This window comes from Papio anubis, chromosome 9 (assembly GCF_008728515.1).
Source record: "Papio anubis isolate 15944 chromosome 9, Panubis1.0, whole genome shotgun sequence".
Lineage (NCBI taxonomy): Eukaryota > Metazoa > Chordata > Mammalia > Primates > Cercopithecidae > Papio > Papio anubis.
In genome coordinates, this window is record NC_044984.1 from 45,084,925 (window position 1) to 45,106,589 (window position 21,665).

Below are 21,665 nucleotides of genomic sequence, written 5' to 3' on the forward strand. Positions count from 1 at the left end.
TTAAAAGTCCTGGGTCAGGCTGGGCGTGGTGGCTCACACCTGTAATCCCAACACTTTGGGAGGCCGAGGCGGCTGGATCACTTGAGGTCAGGAGTTTAGGACCAGCCTGACCAACATGGTGAAACCCTGTCTCCACTGAAAACACAAAATTAGCCGGGAGTGGTGGCGCATGCCTGTAATCCCAGCAACTTGGGAGGCTGAGGCAGGAAAATTGCTTGAGGCGGAGGTTGCAGTGAGCCAAGATCACACCATTGCACTCCAGCCCAGGCAACAAGGGCGACACTCCATTTCAAAAAAAAAAAAAAGGTCCTGGGTCAGGCATGTTGGTTCACCTGTAATCCCAGCACTTTGGCAGGACAGCTTGAGGCCAGGAGCTTGAGACCAGCCTGGGTAATATAGCAAGACCCCCTCTTCTCTACAAAAAATTAAAAATTAGCTGGGCGTAGTGGCACACACCTGTAGTCCTAGCTACTAGGCCCAGGAGTTGGAGGCTACAATGAGCTATGAATTGCGCCACTGGACTCCAGCCTGGGTGACAGACCAAGAAGTTCTCCCCCACCAAAGAAAAAAAAAAAAAAAGAATCCTGTGATGCAGAATACTACTGTTCCACATGTAATATTTGTTCTTCCAATGAAATCCTTGTCTGAAAGTAATACTAGTTTTGTTAATATGTTTTAATCCTCATGTTGGAAGGCACAGTATGCCTTTTAATGGTAAGGAGCTCTGGGTTAGAGACAGATAAGTCTAAGTGGGAACGTTGGCCTCATCACTTAATAAAAAGTTTCCCTAAAACTTGGATTTCTCACCCATAATAATAGCACTTACTTCACAGTATTCTTACGAAAAATAAATAAGATAAAGAAGAAAAGACCCTGATACAGAATAAGTAAGCAATAAACGTTACTGTTTAGTATTTTAAATGTTTTCTTCCTGGACAAAATAATCGTTAAGTCTACACATGTACTTTGCAATAAACTGGAAAGTACCAAATAATAATGACACCTATTTGTCTATCTGGTATTTAACTGGCAGACTCACCAAACAATGTCAGCCCCTTCTCTAAGATGAAAAAGACACAGGAGCAACAAATATTTCAGCTAAACTTAACTATATAAAACTATCATAGTTTTTTTTGAACTTGGTAAGGCAAGTTAAGGAAATGCTGATGAATGCTTTAAGATATTATTTGGTAGAAATATACTACCAATATAGGTGTGGGTATAAATACTGTCAGTTCTTCCATAAAGATCAACTCTGGATCAAACGAAAAAAAAAAAAATACAAGATACGTTTGCAGGCCAGGCACAGTGGCTCATACCTGTGATCCCAGCACTTTGGGAGGCTGAGGCAGGCAGATCACTTGAGGTCAGGGGTCGGAGACCAGCCTGACCAACATGGTGAAACCCCGACTCTACTAAAAACACAAAAGTTAGCCAGGTGTGGTGGTACACCCCTGTAATCCCAACTACTTGGGAGGCTGAGGCAGGAGAATCACTTGAACCCTGGAGGCAGAGGATGCAGTGAGCTGAGATCGTGCCACTGCCCTCCAGCCTGGGTGACAGAGTGAGTGAGACTCCATCTCAAAAAAAAAAAAGAAAAAAAAGGTATGTTTGTAAAAAAGGAAAAGGATTTATTATTTGAGAGACCGAGCGTGATAAAGAAAATAAAAAGGTTAACTCCCAAGTCTAAGTCTGTGGTTCTGATTACTTCCAGCCAGAAAGTTAAGGAAAGTCAGAACATCTATTTTGGTATACAGCTAGGAGAGGCACACCTTACACTCAGGGAATGAGATGACTCTCACCCTGACCATACTTGTCTTCACAGAAGCATAATGTTATTTCTCAGCAATGTGATTAGTACCTATGAAACCGATAAAGGTGAGAATCAATACATGATTTTTGATAGACTCTGGTACCCGGTTATTGAATAACTACTTCCTATGAGATGTAGGGAGAGGTCCCTGCCTGAATAGTGTGCATAATCTACTGTGCTTGCTGACATATACACAAATATTTATAGTACAAGACAGAATGTGGTTAGAGGCTACTCATGGTCTAAGAATACAAGACCTGATTTTCTGGCTTTGTGAGAGGGAAAGGAAAAGACATCAGATGACTTGGGACTTACAGAATGGGCAGAATTTCATCAAAGTGAAGGAAGGAGGAGGAAAGGAGGAGGAAGGAGAATAGCATTAGCACCTTTGGGGAGTCAGTTAAACTCCAGGTGCAAGAGAAGTTGAAGATAGACAAGACTTGACCGGGCGCAGTGGCTCACGCCTGTAATCCCAGCACTTTGGGAGGCTGAGGCAGGTGGATCACCTGAGGTCAGGAGTTCGAGACCAGCCTGCCCAAGATGGCGAAACCCCGTCTCTACTAAAAATACAAAAAATTAGCTGGGTGTGGTGGCACGTGCCTATAATCCCAGCTATTTGGAAGGCTGAGGCAAGAGACTCGTTTGAACCTGGGAGGCGGAGGTTGCAGTGAGCCGAGACTGCGCCACTGCACTCCAGCCTGGGAGACAAGAGCAAGACTCTGTCTCAAAAAAAAGACACAATGGGGCCTGACTGGGAAGAAAAACATGCTAAGGAGTTTGGGTCATATTCCAATAGTGGGAAGAATTCACTCGTGAGTGATCGGAGATGAGGTCTAATCTTAATATGCTATTTACTTAGCACATGCACGGCTTTTATAACAAAAAAAAATTTCTGAGCCTCAATATCCACGCCTGTAAGATAAGATCTCTGTAGTGGATTAACCACAGTCTCTCTGGTGGAACATAGAAAGTTTCTGAAAAAGCATGTAACATGACTAACATCATATTTTAAAATATTATTCAGCAGTGGTGTGCAACTTGCTAAGAGGAAAAAAGACTGGAGTCTAAATTACTAGTCAAGAAGATCCTAAAACTAAGTGAGAGGTAATCAAGGTTTAAATTTGTGAATTAAATTAGGGTAGGTGGAAATGGAAAAGTAGGAAGAGAGAAATTGACAGTTCTTAGAATAAAATGAACTTAGGGTAAAAGAGAATCAAAGCTGGCATCATCAAACCTGAATGACTGGAAGGCTATTGATTCCATTAACAGAGACAGTAAATATAGAAAGAAGAGGGAAAATGATGAGTGTTGATTTACACATGTTGAGATATACACGTCAGCAAGAGAAATCCAAGTGATATACAACAGAACTACAAATTCAAAGCTAAAGTTAGAAATCCAACTCTTGGAAGATTTTAAGACACTTACTTTATGCGAAGCATATATCTCAATCCTCATAATCATTCTACAGGATTGGTTTTATTGTCTTATATTTATGATGATGAAATTGAGATCAGACATATTAACTTTACAAAGATCACTTCGCTATAAAGTAGCAGAGCTGGGATTCAAATGTATATTCTGTTCGATTCCAAAGTCCATTTTCTTTCAACTACAATTAATGAAGAATGATTAAAACCACCACTTTTAGCTAATGTAGAAAACCAGGTAGGCCGGGCGCGGTGGCTCAAGCCTGTAATCCCAGCACTTTGGGAGGCCGAGGCGGGTGGATCTGAGGAGTCAGGAGGTCGAGACTATCCTGGCTAACATGAGTGAAACCCGTCTCTACAAAAATACAAAAAGAAGTAGCGAGGCGTGGTAGCGCCTGTAGTCCAACTACTTGGGAGGCTGAGGCCCGGGGAGAATGAAATGAACCCAGAGGCGGGCTTGCAGTGAGCGGGGTCCGCCCGCTGCCTCCAGCCTGGGGCGACAGAAGTGAGACTCCGTCTCAAAAAAAAAAAAAAAAAAAGAAAACCAGGTAGAAAAATCCCTGAACCACCTATCTGAAAACCCATACAAATTATGTTTCAGTAAGAGAATAGTGGTATCTTCCCAGAGTGGTGAATATCAGAGATAATCATTCCTGCTTTCAGGGAAACTTAAAAGTTATCCTGGGCCCACTTGGAATACCCTCCATTGTAGGTAAGTATCTGGCCTTCATAGGCCTGCATTAAAGGTGTGGTATTGGGGCCGGGCGCAGTGGCTCATGCCTGTAATCCCAGCACTTTGGGAGGCTGAGGCAGGAGGATCACCTGAGGTCAGGAGTTCGGGACCCAGTCTGGCCAAGGTAGCGAAATCCTGTCTTTACCAAACATACAAAAAAGTAGCCAGGCATGGTGGCAGGCAACTGTAATCCCAGCTACTTGGGAGGATGAGGCAGGACAATTGCTTAAACTCAGGAAGCAGAGGTTGCAGTGAGTCAAGATTGTGCCATTGCACTCCAGCGTAGGCGACAGAGCGAGACTCTGTCTCAAAAAAAAAAAAAAAAAGAAAGGTATATTATCTCTCCCCACCCACCCAGTCTCTCTCAGATGAGTTCCATTTTCAGACTTTCAGACTCCAAAACACATTCTCTTCAGTCACATGCATTCTACTACCACATGAACTGTGAAGGAAGAACTGCTGGATTGGAAGACAGTTGGCTGCAAGAGTTAAAGGAAACATATAACAAAAATAAACACAGATTTTTAGTTTCAGAGACTATAAGGATCGTCGCATGACAAATAAATGGTATACACAGAAAGGGGAACTGTTTGCTGAGAAGGAAGATGCCTTCAGTTTCAGATACAAATGGTAGATTTTTTTCATCAACAAAGTAGCTCAGAAATCAAGTAACCAAATCCCCTTTTTTACAGCGAGGAAACCAAGACACATAAACGTTCAATCATTTTCCCAAAGTCACCAGCTGGTTAGTATTAGAGCTAGAATTCTAACTCCCAGGATCAATGTTCTTTTATCAAACCAGGTAGCTTAAGATGGGCCACTAAACTGTCCTAGGGTGAGCTGTGGCTTGGAGATAAAGATCTCTCGAACAAAGGTCCTTGAAAAGTTGAAGAGTGACTCACTGGGAAATCTGCCCAGGTATCTGCTTCCTCAAGCTATTGCTTAGGGTGAGGCCAGTAACTGCTCCAGGAAACCTATTCTAATAAATTCATTTACAGACTCTCCTGACCAAGGGAACTGTCTCTCAGAAACCAGGCTTGGACAAAAACAGCCGGGCGCGGTAGCTCACGCCTGTAATCCCAGCACTTCGGGAGGCTTAGGTCGGTGGATCACTTAAGTTCAGGAGTTCGAGGCCAGCCTGGCCAACATGGTAAAATCCGGTCTCTACCAAAAATACAAAAATTAGCCAGGCGTGGTGGTGCGTGCCTGTAATTCCAGCTACTCAGGAGGGTGAGGCAGAAGAATTTCTTGAACCCCGGAGGCAGAGGTTGCAGTGAGCCAAGATTGTGTCACTGCACTCCAGCTTGGGCAACAGCACAAGACTCTGTCTCAAAACCAAAAAAAAAAAAAAAAAAAAACACCAAACCAAACCAAAAAATAAATGAGCTGGCCCTGCAACCAGCCCTCCCCAAGCCACTAATAAAATCCTGTTCTTATATATCTGATCTCAGTGGCCTCCTCTCTTTTTTATCTCTTGAGATGGTTACTTATTCAAGAAGTATGGCTTCCTGAACATAGCCTCAGAAAATTAGAACAAAGTAAAAATTACAGACTCACTTATGAAGAAAAAATGGGCCAGGTGTGGTGGCTCATGCCTGTAATCCCAGCACTTTGGGAGGCCGATGCAGGCAGATCACGTGAGCTCAGGAGTTTGAGATCAGCCTGAGTAACATGGTGAAACTCTGTCTCTACAAAAAAAATACAGCAAACTATCTGGGCATGGTGGTGTGTCTGTAGTCCCAGCTACTCAGGAGGCTGAGGTGGGAGGATCACTTGAGCCCTGGAGATTAAGGTTGCAGTGAGCCGTGACCACACCACTGTACTCAACCTGGACTATAGAGCCAGACCCTATCAAAAAAAAAAAAAAAAAAAAAAGAAAAAAAAAAAAAGAAATGAAAAGAAAAGGAAAGAAAAGAAAAGAGAAGAGAAGAGAAGAAAAAGGCCAGGCGCGGTGGCTCACGCCTGTAATCCCAGCACTTTGGGAGGCCAGGCAGGTGGATCACGGTCAGGAGGTCGAGACCATCCCGCAGCCTAACACGGTGAAACCCGTCTCTACTAAAATACAAAAATTAGCGAGACCCGGCGGCGGGCACCTGTAAGTCCCAGCTACTTGGGAGGCTGAGGCAGGAGAATATGGCATGAACCCAGGAGCCCAGAGCTTGCAGTGAACCAAGACTTCTTCCCCACTGCACTCAGCCTGGGAGACTGAGTGAGACTCCGTCTCAAAAAAATAAAAGAAAAACATTATTTTTAAGAAATAGATTGTAGAGTTTTAAAGTTTTTCTACCAACAACTCTTCTCAATTTGAATGTCATCAGGTAAAAGGGAGCAATTAAAGGAAAAAAACAACAACCTAAAAAACTTCTTGCAAAGGGGTACAAATAAAAGCAACATGAAATACGTTGCTACATAATGTTTTTTTCAGAAAATTACATTTATTTCTAAGTTTATATTTCTGTACAAAAATAGTGACTAGATTCACATCTTGAACATTTTTTGGAAGTTAATAGTTATTTATTTATTTTTAGACAGAGTCTTGCTCTGTCGACAGGCTGGAGTGCAGTGGCGTGATCTTGGCTCACTGCAACCTCCGCCTCCCAGGTTCAAGCAATTCTCCTGCCTCAGCCTCCTGGGTAGCTGGGATTACAGGCACGTGCCACCACTCGGCTAATTTTATTACAGTAGAGATGGGGATTTCCTATGTTAATCAGACTGGTGTGACCACAGGCCTTGTGATCCACCACTCCAGCAACTTCAAAGTGCTGGGATAGCGTGGCTCTTTAATGAGAGGATAATAGTTCTTTAACCTTTTTTTTTTTAACGTTATTTTTTTAAACATGGACTGCTTCACAAATTTGTGTGTTAACCTCACACAGGGACCATGCTAATCTTCTCTGTATCATTTCAACTTTAGTGTATGTATGACTGAGTGAGCACTCACCTTTTATTTTGAAACAATTTCATACATAAGACTTGCAAAAATAGTACAAGAGTTCCCATATACATTTCACCTAGCTTTATCTTATATTACCATACTACAGTTAGCAAAACTAAGAAATGAGCACTGGTACAATACTATTAACTATAGACTTTATTGAAATTCCACCAGTTTTTTCATTAACGTCTTATTTCTGTTTCAGGATCATACACTGCATTTAGCTGTTGTGTCTTCCTAAGTCTCCCCCAATCTATGACAGTTACTCTGCTTTTCCTTGTCTTTCATGACCTTGATATTGTTGAAACTATTGGTCAGATATTATGTAGAATGTTCCTCAATTTGGGTTTCTTGGTTTCTCCAGTAAAATAGAATCAAGACTCATTGGAGAAGTGGTTGATTCCAGAGCTGGGGAAGGGCAAATACAAGATCAGCCTGGAATATCTTGCAATACTCAAAAAACAAAAAGCTTTTTTAAAAAACATGATGTTTTCTCAGATTAGATTGAGATTATAAATGTTTGGAAGGAATAATCCAGAGCTGATGTACCCTTCACAGTGCATCACATCAGAGGGTACATGATGTTGATGTGATGTCTTATTACTCATGACATTAGCCTTGATCACATGGTTAATGTGGTATATCAGGTTTCTCCTCTGTAAAGTTATTATTTGTTTTCCCTTTGTAATTCATAAATATTGTGAGGGAGAACTTTGATTCTGTTTCTCTTTAAACTTTTTCCCATTAATTTTAGCACTCATGGATGGGTCTTGCTTATGGCAATTATTACTGGTATTCTAATGGTGATTTTCTGTTACTCTCATCCTTTCTGCATTTATTACTTGAAATTCTTCTACAAGGAATATTTGTTCTCCCTCATTTATTCAACCATGTATTTACTATTATTATTTTTATTATAATAGAGATGAAGTCTCCCTATGTTGTCCAGGCTGGTCTCAAATTCCTGAGCTCAGATGATGTTGAAGGCGGAAAGAGTGAGGGTCGTGATCAACTCAGTATACCACTGGAGGCTATATGAGTAAACAGCAAACTGTTCTCATGAATGCAGAATGTTGGCAAACTGACAAACTGCATCTGCCACATAATTCTTGTGATTAGCCATAATTGATGCCTGTTAACAGTAATATGAACCTGTGATCAATTAAGCAGTTGACCAATCATTACCTCCTCCTCCCTGCTCTTTCTACCAATAAATACGAAGGCCTGTGGAAGCTCAGTGGGCTGCCTTTGCTCACTAGAAGCAGGGAACTCTCTTTTTCTTCCTCTGGCCGCTTCCTTTAAAATAGTTACTTTTGTTTTAAGTTTTCATTTTTGCTTAGTTCAGTCTCATAATGACGGTCTCAAGTAGTAACAGTAGTAACTGTCATAGCCATAGTCTCAAGTAGTAACCTTGGCAGTATGCCACAAGATGATCTTCCTGCTTCGGCCCCCTAAAGTGCTAGGATTACAGGCATGAGCCACCACGTTCAGCCCAACCATTTATTTATACCAGTATCGTTTCATAGATATTTTATTCCCTGTGTTATAATCCAATACTATCCTTATTTTGTTGCTCAAATTGTTCCAGCTCTGGCCATTTGGAGTTTTTCGGCTTGGCTCCTGTGTTCTCTCAACTTGCCCTGTTTTTTGTTTGTTTTGTTTTTAGCACGTCCTTACTTTCTAGCACTACAAGATGTTCCAGGCTCATCTTGTATTTACCATGCCTCAGCTCTGGAATCAACTATTTCCCCAAGGAGACCTGTTTTCTTTTATGGGAGAAGTTAACATCTGGACACTACTAGTTATGCTCATTGCCACTGAGATGTCACCGCTTCCAGGCTCTCTTAGTGGACAAAACCAAGAATTATATGTGTGTATACTGACCCATGTATACACACTTTGTGTGTGTGTGTGTGTGACAGAATCCACTGTCACCCAGGCTGGACTGCAGTGGTGCAATCACTGCTCACTGCAACCCACCTCCTGAGCACAAATTATCCTCCCACCTCAGCCTGCCATGTAGCTGGGACTAGACACATGCCACCGCGCCTGGCTAATATTTTAAAATTTTTTTTAGAGACAGAGTCTCCCCATATTGTCCAGGCTTGTGTCAAACTCCTGGGCCCAAGGGATCCTCACACCTCAGCCTCCCAAAGTGCTGGGATTATAGGTGTGAGCCACCGCGCTTGGCCTATATGCACACATTTCTTTGTTTAGCTCTATATCTACCTATACTTTTTTTTTTTTTTTTTTCCTGAGACGGAGTCTCACTCTGTCGCCAGGCTGGAGTGCAATGGTGCGATCTCAGCTCACTGCAACCTCCACCTCCCGGGTTCAAGTGATTCTCCTGCCTCAGCCTTCTCAGTAGCTGGGACTACAGGCATGCACCACCACACCCGACTAATTTTTGTATTTTTAGTACAGACAGGGTTTCACCACGTTGGCCAAGATGGTCTCGATCTCTTGACCTCGTGATCTACCCACCTCAGCGTCCCAAAGTGCTGGGATTACAGGTATAAATCACCGCGCCTGGCCCTATACATATTTTATAAACTATAAATTCGTATGACACTTCTGACTCCAATCCAGCACCACAAGGTTCAGTCTAGTATTCCCTCTTGGCTTATTTGTAACTTCTTTCTCTGATAGTAAAAAGCCTAACCGCACAGAACTTTGATTTCTGAAAAGAGATCTAGAATCTCTAAAATTATGCCATAACCAGCTTCTCTTCCCGTGATACACCATATATTTTTTTCACTCCATTTGAAAAGTTATCCCCTACTCAACCTATTCACCTTAAAAGACTCAAGTGAAAGACCACACATAGCCCTTTTCCAAACTGCCCTAGCCCTATTCCTAATCAGCATAAGTCACTTCCTCTGCCTTATAATAATTTTATAATTCCTACTCAATAGCAAGATACTTGAAGTCAGAGGACAGATCTACTTTGTCTTTTACCCTTCTGACATCTAGTATTTAATACATTGCTTTCTAAATAGAAAGAAGTCTATAAATATGCCTTCCATAAAATTGCACACAGCTTTAAATTTTATCTGAAACACAATTAATACAGAAACTGAATGCTTATCCTGGAGTCCCAAGACTAGTTATGAGAAAGCATATATTTTTCAGAACTGTGAATTACCCAGTAATTTTAGCTTATTCAAACCTCATATAAACTCACAATATAAAAAACTGGAACCACTAAATAACATCAAATATTATACATAAAAAGTTCACTACTCTATTATTCAGAAACATGATGATAGACAAGTCTGCAGGCATGTTAGAACAATCACTGCTACTGTTCTTGGAAGAGCTTCAGGTATGTGTAGAAACATGAATCTAGACAATAGGGCAATTGTAACATTGACCAAATTCCCAGGGGTCAACAAGAATGTAAATGTTTACATCAGGACAGACTCACTTCAATAATAGTTAATCTCTTTATCGCCTTTTAAGGATATTTTGTGCCTTCAAAAACACTAAGACTCAGAGCAAGAGCAACACAAATGAGCTTGTGTAATTGAGAAGCAATTCCACTTTTCTCTTGTCTTGCAGAATCCTCTTTTCCTACCTCCACTCTTACTTCCAGGAATCTATAAAGGGTTAGTTTCCCATCTCTGAGTGAGCTCACTTACTCTCAACTCATCAAAAGTCACTTATTCCACATGATTCCCAAAGCTGGATCCTAAGGCCTAACTTTCCTGACTTCCACTCCTATTTTTTTAATTTTTAATTTTAAATATTTTAATATTTTATTTTTTTTAGATGGAGTTTCACTCTTGTTGCCCAGACTGGAGTGCAATGGCACAATCTTGGCTCACTGCAACCTCCACCTCCTGGGTTCAAGTGATTCTCCTGCCTCAGCCTCCTGAGTAGCTGGGATTACAGGTGCTCACCACCACACCTGGCTAAGTTTTTGTATTTTTAGTGGAGATGAGGTTTCACCATGTTGGCCAGGCTGGTCTCGAACTCCTGACCTCTAGTGAGCCACCTGCTTTGGCCTCCCAAAGTGCTGGGATTACAGGCATGAGCCACCGCGCCCAGCCCAATCCTAGAATTTCTACTCCATGCGGGATAGTTTCATATGTCCAATATGCAACATAACATAACCCGAATCATATGTATTATCCTTTCTTAACCTCTACTCCTCAAATTAAGTTCATTTAATTACAAATCATTTTTCTCCAAATAATTGGTAAATGAATTTTTGCTTACTTCAAATAACACAAAACATAGTATAACAAAATGTAAATGAAGTTTGAAGTTAAAAAGAGAACTTACAGGCTCTCACTGGGCCTCTAATTGTGGTGACATGTGCAAATTTCTTTACTTCTCTGAGGCATATACCATCACTTACCTTAGCTAGTCAAAAATTCTATATAAAATGCCTACACAGGGACACATAGTGGAAAGAAAATAGCAAGAGGCTAAGGGGATGGGGCATGGATTAGAATCTAGGTGTTGAGATCTCCCACCACTAACTAGCTGAGTGATCTTGGGCAAGTTGTTAAACTGAGTTTCCTCATCTATAAATTGAGGATAAAAGAAACTACTTCATTGCGGCAAGACTTAAACAAGTTCTTAAGTGTCAAGTATGTACAACTCTACCTAGCACCCAATAAGAGCTTAAGAAGTCATTTATTTACTTATTTACTTATCAATAAATGCTATTTTACCCCTCTCCCTGCTTTATTTTGCCTTTTGCCTTTCTGACATCTAGTATATTGCTTTCTAAACAGAAGGAACTCTATAAATACATCTTGAATAAAATTGGACAAAGCTTTGCACATATGGACTTTACACAAGCTTTTCCTCACATCTTTAGGTAGGCTCAAGCTATCTCTTGATACAAGCCATTCTCTGAGCACACTGCTCCCCCTGAGCACATTGCTACCCTCTGTCTGAAAATGCTTGAGCCTCCCTGGCCTTCTGCTATGGGTCCCAGCTTGGGGGACACTTTGTTCCAGATGCCTTCCCTGACCCCTCAAGCTTGGGCTAAAAGGTTCCTTGTAAGTTCTCAAAGTTTGCGACCTATCCCTACCTGATCAGATTGTAATTTTTTTTCTGAGACAGGGTCTCACTCTTGTCTCCCAGGCTGGAGTGCAGTGGTGTGATCATAATTATTGCAGCCTCGAACTCCCGGGTTCAAGCAATCCTCCAAGCTCAACCTCCCAAAGTGTTGGGATTACAGGTGTGAGCCACTGTGCCTGTCCCACACTGTAATTTTTAAAAATCACACTGTATTTTAAATCCCAGAACAGTGCCTGACACATGGTGGGCACTCAAGTATTTGTTAATGAAGAGAGGGATCCCAGGGATCTGAAATAATTTTTTGGATTCAGCTATTTTTAGAGACTAGTGTTTCTGGGGAAAAGAAATCAAACAATAGAGTAGGTTGTATATGTTTATTCCAAAATAAATCTTTCCAAGGTATGGGAAACCAGTGGAGATAGCCATCAAAAAAATGGTCTCCAGTATTCTACTAAGGTAGAATAAAACTGAATCCCATCAATATTGTTTTAGTTAACTCCCTCTGCTGAGATAATTTAGGTGTTTTCTTATAAATGCTAATGAATAACTATTTGGCTCTACAGGTAACAAAGTCAAATAGTAATTTTAGAAACCAAAAGGAAGATGAGAAATAAAGGGGGAAAACACTAAATTCAGTTGGTCACAAATTTGAGCGTACATAGAATCACTTAGGAAACGTGTATACGATACTGATTTTCAGGTCTCATCCCATGATTCTGATTCATTAGGTCTGGAGAAAGGCTCAAAAAACCCACATTTTAATAAGAACCTCGAAGTAACTCTAGTGTCAGAGGTTCCCTCATCAAATGCTGGAAAACACTGAATTAAAGGGTTTAAGGTGGACACAGTGGCTCATGCCTGTAATCTTAGCACTTTGGGAGGCTGAGGAGAGAGGACCGCTTGAGGCCAGAAGTTCCAGATCAGCCTAGGCAACATGGCAAGACCTGTTCTCTGTCAAAAAATAAAATAAAATAAAATAAAAATTAGCTGGGTATGGTGGTGCATGCCTGTGATCCTAGCTACTAAGCTGAAACAGGAGGATCACTTGAGCCCAGGAGGTTGAGGCTACAGTGAGCCATGATCATACCATTGCACTCCAGCCTGGGCAACAGAGCAAGATTCTGACTCAAAAATAAATAAGTAAAGGGTTTAAGACCTACATGTATTCTAAGAAAAATGGAAAGACAGCAACAGAAAACATTTTTATATTGCACACTTCAATTTTATGTTGCCATTCAAATTTGACAGTGTAAGGAAAATGGCTGCTCTTTAAAAGTACACGGAAGTTCGGACAAAAATGAATCTGAGACACTGTACTGATTAATTCAATCTGCCTAATTTGATGCTCATCATCTAGGTTCACCTAGTACTTCTCTGTCCAGATGGCACAAAATCACTGTGTTAAAGCAATGACTCATGATAATAAAATTGAGTTATTCTCATTCTTTTTTTTCTCTAGCCAGGTTTGTTGCTGAATTTAAAATGCTGCTTGAGAAAGATAAGAAGGTTAAAAAATAGAAACTCTTTTATTTTTATCTACTGAATAAGAGGTCAACTATAATTGCCCAAAGTTAAAGTAGGGAGCCAACAGGCTTGTGCTCTCATCTTGAATCTGCCACTAATTAGTGGTATGACCATGAACAAGCCACTTCTCTGGGTCTTTCTTTCTTCTTGTGCAAAATGAAGGGGTTAAAATAGCCTAGTGCTTTTCTAGCTGCAGGTCACAATTAGTGAGTTGTGAAAGCAACTTTAGCGGTCAGAACCAACACGTTTGTTTTGATGAAAAAGAACAGAATGCAATTGAAAATGTTAAAGTGCATCAAACATAGTACAGGTAGATTTTTTTTGAAGTTTTTGTTTCAGTTATTTGTATGTGTATAAACTGAATAGGAACATAAAATATTTCTTATTGTAGGGTATAGTAAAAATATAGTTTGACAAGTGTCAGTGAGGATGTGGAGAAACTGGAACCGTTATACACTGCTAGTGGAAACGTAAAATGGTGCAGCCACTTTGGAAAACAGTCTGGTGGTTCCTCAAAACATTAAACACAGAGTTACCATGGGATCCAGCAATTCCATTCCTATGTGTGTGTATATATATACTCAAGAGAAATGACAACACATGTCCACAGAGAAACTTGTACACAAATGTTCGTCAACTGATGAAAGGATGAACAAAATGTGGTATACTCATACAAGGGAACATTATTCAGTTATAAAGAGTAATGTAGTGCTGACATATGCTACAACATGGACAAACCTTGAAAATATTAAGCTAAGTGACAGGAGCCAGTCACGAAAGACCATTTACTGTATGATTCCATTTATATGAAAGGTCCAGAACAGGCAAATCTATAGAGACAGAAAGAGAATTAGTGGTTGCCTGGGACTGGCAGTAGGAAGACAAGTAACTGACTGCTGATGGGTATGAGTTTTCTCTGGAAGGTGATAAAATGTTGTAAAATTGATTATGGTGATGGCTGCACAACTGTGTGACCATATTAAAACCACTGAACTGCACACTTTAGGTGAATTGTATGGTATATAAATAATTTTTCAATAAAACTTTATAATTTTTAAATGATGGCTTGAAAGTCATTAGACTAGATGACAGATGATCACTGAGAATTCTCATGCGGCCCCCACAGGGCTCACCTTGCCCACCCTTACCCCATGACTCTCTGGAGGCAGGGCAGTAGAATGCAAATACCAGCTGGTTCCAATTCCCATTCCAGTGCTCACCAGATGCATGGCAACCTCTCTGTACTTTACTTTCCTTCTACGCAAAAGGAAAATGATAAATCTGCCTTACAGGGTTGTTTTAAACTAAAGGAGACAGTAAATGTAAAACAGTGCCCGGCACATTGCTTGAGGTCAGAGGCAGATCTTGTCAGTCTTCACATGCTTCAGAGTCTAAGCCACATTCAATAAACATTATTCTAAAGGTTCAGTTAATAGAACTCATGAGTTTAGCTTATTTTATGTGTCATGTTGACTTAAGAAGGTTTATGTCAATAAGGCTGTGATTAAAAATAATTCATGGCCAGGCACAGTGGCTCACACCTGTTAATCTCAATACTTTGGGAGGCTGAGGTGGGAGGATCACTTGAGCCCAGAGTTCAAAATCAGCCTGGGCATGATGGTAAGACTCCACCTCTATAAAAAATTTTAATAATTAGCCGGGTGTGGTGGTGGGTGCCTGTGGTTCCAGCTACTTGACAGGCTGAAGTGGGAAGATTGCCTGAGCCTAGGAGATAGAGGCTACAGTGAGCTGTGATGGTGCTACTGCATTCCAGCCTGGGCAGCAGAGTGAGACCAGTCTCCAAAAAAAAAAAAAAAAAAAAAAGTTACATTTGCTTCAGCTGTTTGACTTCTTAGTTTGAAAGTTGCTCTCATTATTTAAAACATTGCTGGTCACGGCAGTGGCTCATGCCTGTAATCCCAGCACTTTGGGAGGCCAAGGTGGGTGGATCACCTGAGGTCAGGAGTTCAAGACCAGTCTGACTAACATGGAGAAACCCCATCTCTACTAAAAATACAAAATTAGCCGGGCGTGGTGGCGCATGCCTGTAATCCCAGCTACTTGGGAGGCTGAGGCAGGAAAATCGCTTGAACTGGGAAGGTAGAGGTTGCAGTGAGCCAAGATCATGCCATTGCACTCCAGCCTGGGAAATACGAACAAAATTCCGTCTCAAAAAAAAAAAAAAAATTTGCTCATCACTATATAATGGAAGTAGTAACATTAGTTGAAGAGAAATTATTTCTTTAAAATATCAACATTTTTATTTCATAATTATTGGAAAAACTACCCATTTTTAAAATATTTTGAGCACTTTGACCAATTACTGTAGTTTTTATTCAAAAGTCAAATTAAACACAAATCACTTTTTTCGCATAAATATAACTTAGTGAATTATAAAAAGGATAAGTCCAAATACATGTTGGCCTTTGTAAGGTTCTTGTGCAATGTAAATTTTTTAAATCTTTAATTAGGTCAGGTGGTTTTCAAAAAAAAACTTCAGTAGCCATGGTGGAATCCACGAACATCCTTCCCATCTCCATACAGCACCATCCTTCCTTACCGTCCTCCTTCCCGTTGGGAACCTTCTTCCGCAGGTCTCAACAAGCCCACTGAACCAGAGCTGCCACTTCCTTCACTGTCTAGGCTCCTTGGTCAGTGACTGGTCAAAGATGGGCCTGCTCCATATAAACAATTATATGGAAATACACAATGTAAGAAGGAGAAGTCCCTGCCAGCTCTTGTCTGCCCTTCCCCCAAACCAATTCTACTTCTCAAAGGTAACCTCTGTCAAAGTCTGGAGTATAAACTGTCTGATATTACCTATACAATAATAATAATTGCCACCAGATAGCACTATGTGTCAGTCACTGTACTAAGCACTCTACGTATGTTATCTCAGTTTACCCTTGCAACAAGTCATGAGGTAGGTACCATCATTATGCCTATTTTACAGATGAGAAAACTGAGGCACAGAGAGATTGACACACAACATGCATAAATACAAACATGTTTTAGAAATACGATGGTTTCATGTTAATGTGCTGTTCAGCAATTATTTCTTTCCTCTTGGACATCTTCCCATCTCGAGGCATACAGATCTATCTCAACCTTTCAGAACCTCATAATATTTCATTCTGTAACAGTTTAAAACCTATTTAACGAGGCCCCTGTGGATGAACATGTAGGTTGCTTTCGCTTCTTCATTGTTATGAATAAGAATGCAACATACATGCTTGTACTACTGCCTACCTGGGGTGGGGTGCATCTACGGCATAAATTCCTAGAAGAAGCATTTCTAGTTTAAAAGGCCTATGCATTAAATTTTTAAACAGATATTCTGAGACTTCCCTCAAAAAAGTCACATCCGTTTATATTTGAATCTTTCTCCACATTCTTGTCAGTAATAAGCATTATTTTTATTTTTTTCCAATCTGATAGAAGATGTGTGAAAATGGTACATTATTGTTTCAGTTTTCACTCCTTTAATCATGAGTGAGGTTGAACATATTTTCAAATATGTGTTGGCCACTCAATACATTTACTTTTTTTTATTCTGAGACAGAATCTCACTCTGTCACCCAGGCTGGAGTGCAATGGCGTGATCTTGGCTCACTGCAGCCTCTGCCTCCTGGGTTCCAGTGATTCTCCTGCCTTAGCTTCCTGAATAGCTGGGATTACAAATGTGTGCCACCACGCCCAGCTAATTTTGGTATTTTTTTTAGAGAGAGGGTTTCACCATGCTGGCCAGGTTGGTCTCGAACTCCTGACCTCAGATGATCCACCTGCCTCAGCCTCCCAAAGTTCTGGGATGATTACAGGTGTGAAAATCACCGTGCCCCCCAGCCACATTTACTTTTTTTTTTTTTTTTTTTGAGATGGAGTCTAAGCTCTGTGCATGAGCTGGAGTGCAGTGGTGCAATTTTGGCTCTGCAGCCTCCACTTTATGAGTTCAAAGCAATTCTCTTCAGCTCCTGAGTAGTTGGGATTACAGGTATCATGCCCAGCTACTTTTTGTATTTTTAGTAGAGATGGGGTTTCACCATGTTGGCCAGGATGGTCTTGATGTCTTGACATTGTGATCTGCCTGCCTCGGCCTCCCAAAGTGCTGGGATTACAGGCATGAGCCACCACACCCAGCCCGCCTATTTTTTCTTTTGTGAAGAACGAGGTCTCAGTATGTTGCCCAGGCTGGCCTCAAACTCCTGGCCTCAAGCTATCTCTCACCTCTGCCTCCCTAACTGCCAGGGTTACAGGTGTAAGCCACCATGCCCGGCCACATTTATTTTTTTTAACATCATTTATAAATTGTTTATTATCTCTACAACTTAATTACTTTTTTAAAAATTACACAAGGACTTTGTGAATATCATGTGTAACTCCTTGTACAATTGGATTTGCCTCTCACAACAGCTGTCCTTTCCTGGTGTCTGATTCTTATCCAGATCTCATTAATATTCTTTCCAAACAAAAATGCTGCTTGACTATACAGATGAGAGCCTCGTTTCTGTAGAGTTCCTTTTTGCAGGACACCCACCCCTGATTGCTCATTAATATTCTAAGCAGAGCACAGCCTTGTAAAAAGCCTGACTGACACTGACAGCCCAGGCATTGAGAGAGGATCACTGCTGCTACCCTCCACCACCCAGTCTAGTGCTTTCAGATAAGGGTGGCACTCTGAGTATCAGGATCACCTATGGAATCTGAACCTCTCATATGGAGTCCAAACACATTAATTTTTGCAGACCCAGACCCTAACTGCTCACCATCTAGACAGATAATGTCAGAATCAGGTACGAGTTTGAACCCCTTGAGCATAAGCCTGAGGATTGGTTATTGAGTACTAGCCATATGCCAGGTGCTTTACATGTTATCTCATTCCATTCCATTTTATCTTATTCGCTTAATTCTTACACTGCCATGAAGCTATTATTATTATTATTGTAAGAGACATGGTCTTGCTATGTTGCCCAGGCTGGTCTCGAACTCCTGGGCTCAAGCAATCCTCCTACCTCGGCCTCCCAAAGTGCTGGGATTATAGGCATGAGCCACCACACCTGGCCAGCAAATATTTATTATTCTCCTTTTACAGAGGAAGAAATTAAGTCTCTAGAAAAGTTCACACAGCTAATAACTGATAGAACTAGGATTTGAAACAGTCCCATAGACCGTAATGTCCATGTTCTAATGACATATTACAAACCACATCTTCCCGATACTTAGGGGCTGTCTGGACCAGTCTTATCCTTTAAGAGTCTTGAAACTAGGATTATTAAAGGCTGGGCCAGATGCTCCAGCCTGTTCCACATCTAAGCCAACTCTGCCCAAGGCTCCTTTGGGCTCAGGTCTACATATTGAGTCTACCACACACTTACTGGGTAACATGAGGAAAATTACTCTAAGCCCTAGTTTCATCACTAAAATGTTCTCTTAGTACACTGCTAAAATAAGTACTTAATAAATAATGATAGCAGTGGTGGTAATAAAGATACCTAACATTTATTGACCATTTACCACGTGTCAGATACTATCTTAATTGTTTTGCATATATAACTTATTTAATCTTCATAGTAACACACTCAGAAGTATTACTGTCTCACTTTATGGAAGTGCATTACTGAATAATATTCAGATGAAGAAACTGAGGCCCAAAGAAGTTAAATAAATGTTAGCTCTTTTCATTTTTTAGGAGGCTGGCCTGGAAACAAAATGATCTCCAGCATGGAAAATAAACCAGAAAAGCAGTTCTAGTGTACATGATTATTTCAGGGTCAGCTTATTTCTGTTAAATCACCAATAAAAAGAGAATATCTCTAATGTAATCTCCGAGAAACTGATAGTTACTACCAGGAACACCAGATCTGATCAAAGACCTGACACCATTTCTCTGCACCATAAAGTCTAAATCTGTAAAAGTTGTATCTCTTAAGGATAAAATTTTAGGGCCGGGCGCGGTGGCTCATGCCTGTAATCCCAGTACTCTGGGAGGCCGAGGCGGGAAGATCACCTGAGATCATGAGTTCCAGACCAGCCTGACTGACATGGAGAAACCCCGTCTCTACTAAAAATACAAAATATTAGCTGGGTGTGGTGGCGCATGTCTGTAATCCCAACTACTCAGGAGGCTGAAGCAGGAGAATTGCTTGAACCTGGGAGGCAGAGGTTGCAGTGAACCGAGATCACACCATTGCACTCCAGCCTGGGCAACAAGAGCAAAACTCCGTCAAAAAAAAAAAAAAAAAAAAAGGAAAGATAAAATTTTAGGTATTATCAACACATCAACACCTCTGTAAGTACTCTTAAGTTGGGCCAGGCACAGTGGCTCATGCCTGTAATCCCAGCACTTTGGGAGGCCAAGGAGGATAGACTGCTTGAGTTCAGGAGTTCGAGACCAGCCTGGGAAAAATGGCAAAATCCCATCTCTACAAAAAATACAAAAAAAAAAAAAAAGTTAGCCAGGTGTGGTGGCTTGTGCCTATAATCCCAGCTACTCAGAAGGCTGAGGTAGGAGGATTGCTTCAGCCTTGGAGGTGGAGGTTGCAGCGAACCAAGATCACGCCACTATGCTCCAGCCTGGGCAACAGAATGAGACCCTATCTCAAAAAAAAAAAAAAAAGAACTCTATGTTGAAGAGAATATAACTATAACCTTCCCACAGGGTTTCTATTACCTTATTCATTCATGTGAATATCTTAATCTTGTGCTTATGTATCCCAGATTAGTTTTTTACATAATTGTGGTAATCTTCACATATCTTATTTAGACAGGTAAAAGAGTAATCCCAGTTACAGCCTTTAAAAACTGACTTTGGGCCAGGTGCGGTGGCTCACACCTGTAATCTCAGCACTTTGGGAGTCCAAGGTGGGAGGATCGCTTGAGCTCAGGAATATGAGGCTGCAGTGAGCCGTGACTACGCCACTGCACTCCAGCCTCAGCGACAGAGCAAGACTCCATCTTGAAAAACAAAAACAACTGACTTTGGTCTAAAATTTGTAGATCATGAACAACCACCCAAGAACTTTCCTAATCTTCTTTTTTACCCCTTTAAATTAAAAAATTACTAGATCAAATCCAAGTCTAACTCTCCACCTCTCTCCCAATTAATAAAATTTGTTATTTGTTCATTTGGTTCCTTCCCGCCCTGTCCCAGCTGATCATTAACTTATTCTAAGGTCAAACATAATCCAACGAAGTGAGGTGTTCTTTTTTTTTTTTTTTTCCCAGTAGTTTTTTTCCACACATAGTAAGAAAAATCTCTTTCAGTAAGTAGAAAAACAGATCATTAAGTCACTAACTTCAAATTCAAGGTAAAGAGTAGAGAAAAACATAGCTAATTAGAAAAATAATGTGGAAATTTACAATTGACCAAGACCATTACAACAAAGCACAGACTTTCTCTGAACAGCATATTTCTCCTTTAACCTTTGTACCCTTCCATACTTTAACATCAGATGCACTGAATACCAGTGCCTGGAACATGTAGGGGCTCAATAAATATCTGTCACATGAATGAAAAACAGTGTTACACTAGTACTCAGTTGCCACACATCTCAACAAAGGCCCACCTACATAATTGAATATCTGCCTAGAAACTACATGCTCACAAGTCTTGCCAATTACATGCTTAATTAAGGCAAAGTTGTTAATTAAGGAGTCTTTACAATCTCAAAGCAAAAGAAACATATACGCTTATTTTAGGAAGGCTCCTTCTGTTAAAGATATAACCTTCTTATAGTAGCCCTTTGTCCTTAATAATTAATCAAGTTTTCTCTAAATGCAGGGCTTCTTAGTTTCACTTCTGGCCGTTTCCAGGAAGGGCCTGGCTTCCATTCTCATCTGAAATTTTAGATGATGTGCTTTTTTTCAGGACTTACTCAATCTGAAGAGTCAGTTCAGATCAGTTTAACCAATCCCTTCAAGCAGGAGAATTAAAATGGGTTTACTGAAAAATGACTCTTCTCTAGGCAAATTCTTTAATTCTTCCTTTCTTTAAAAATCTGAGAAGCTACCACATAACAATGCCTTAATCAAGGACAAGTATCACTGAGGCTAGTCACATAAAGATGTACCAAATCACACAGCCACACAAGTGATAAAATTTGGCTACTTATCTGAACCAATGCTAGGCATCTTATTAAGAACTGGTTATAAACCTTTTTATAAGACAGAGTCTTACTCTGTCTCCCAGGCTAATTT

At 40.7% G+C, this 21,665-nt stretch overlaps 1 protein-coding gene and 1 non-coding gene across 3 annotated transcripts in view; both read right to left on the minus strand.

Annotated features, from left to right (window-relative positions):
• The window catches only part of LIMA1 (LIM domain and actin binding 1), a 105,280-nt gene that overhangs the window by 73,363 nt on the left and 10,252 nt on the right, over positions 1–21,665 (minus strand). The window lies entirely within an intron of this gene.
• Positions 6,808–6,915, minus strand: LOC116268999. The gene has a single exon (XR_004176325.1). It is a non-coding gene; the product is annotated as a U6 spliceosomal RNA (small nuclear RNA).